Raw genomic sequence first — 952 nt, 5'->3', positions numbered from 1 at the left:
GAGGGGGAGATGTTTTCAGAAGCACTGAGGAGGAGCAAAGTCATGGGGTGTAAAACATGTAGAGTGTAGAAAAAATATGTGTGTGTTGTTGCAGTGGATTTATTTCGCAATTGTATTTCATTAGTGCAACATGTTTTCCCCCCAAAAAAACTTAAAGAAATGACTGTATGAAAATAGGTCTAGTTAAGTCTCTGCAACATGCTGGCATCCCAAATGTGTCCCTCCTGAGAAAAAGTGCGCCCAGCCCTTCTGTAAAACATGAATCATCTGCAAATTTTCATTAGTAAAGAAGTAAGAACACAACTTTAATTCCTACCTGTAAAAATGTCTCTCTTCAAAAAGTTTAGGGGTGAAGAAGTGATTCAAGGTTTCCCAAAACAACAAATAAGCTCATTGACCCCACACGGTCATGAAAGTTAGGAAATACTAACTGTGATTGATTACCTGGCCTCCTAAAGTACATAGTCACAAAAACCTGGCTTGTAAAGTGAGTATACACAGGTACACGTGTGATCAAGCAGCTCCCAGTTTCACAAACACAGCTCTGTAGCCAGGGGACGCCACTGAGCAGCTGGCTCTAGTGCAGGTGGATTCATGTCCTTTACGCGCCCGCACACCCACGGGAGCGCGGGGCAAAGCTGCAGCACAGAGACACGGGCCACTATAACGAGTGTGAGCAGGAGGAAAGCACGTCTGCAACACGTCTGCGTCCTGCGTTTACCGCGCGCAGGTGAGATGAAGGAGACAGGCGCTGTTTTGACGTGTTTAAAACTATAGAGCAGCTTTTCTTCTCGGCGTCATGAGGGAAAAGTGTGCCCCCTTTCCCACTCTCGCTTTCTGCCGCGCGCTAATTGATACCTGAAGACAATTAAGCGAAGAAGAAGAGGAAGAAGAAGAGGAAGAGGAGAGACAGGCGGCAGAGGTGGCGGCACTTTGTCAAGTTGAGTGTTTT

The sequence above is a fragment of the Periophthalmus magnuspinnatus genome, chromosome 13 (genome assembly GCF_009829125.3).
Source record: "Periophthalmus magnuspinnatus isolate fPerMag1 chromosome 13, fPerMag1.2.pri, whole genome shotgun sequence".
Lineage (NCBI taxonomy): Eukaryota > Metazoa > Chordata > Actinopteri > Gobiiformes > Gobiidae > Periophthalmus > Periophthalmus magnuspinnatus.
The sequence above is the reverse complement of the archived record's forward strand: the minus strand, read 5'-3'. Positions refer to the sequence as shown.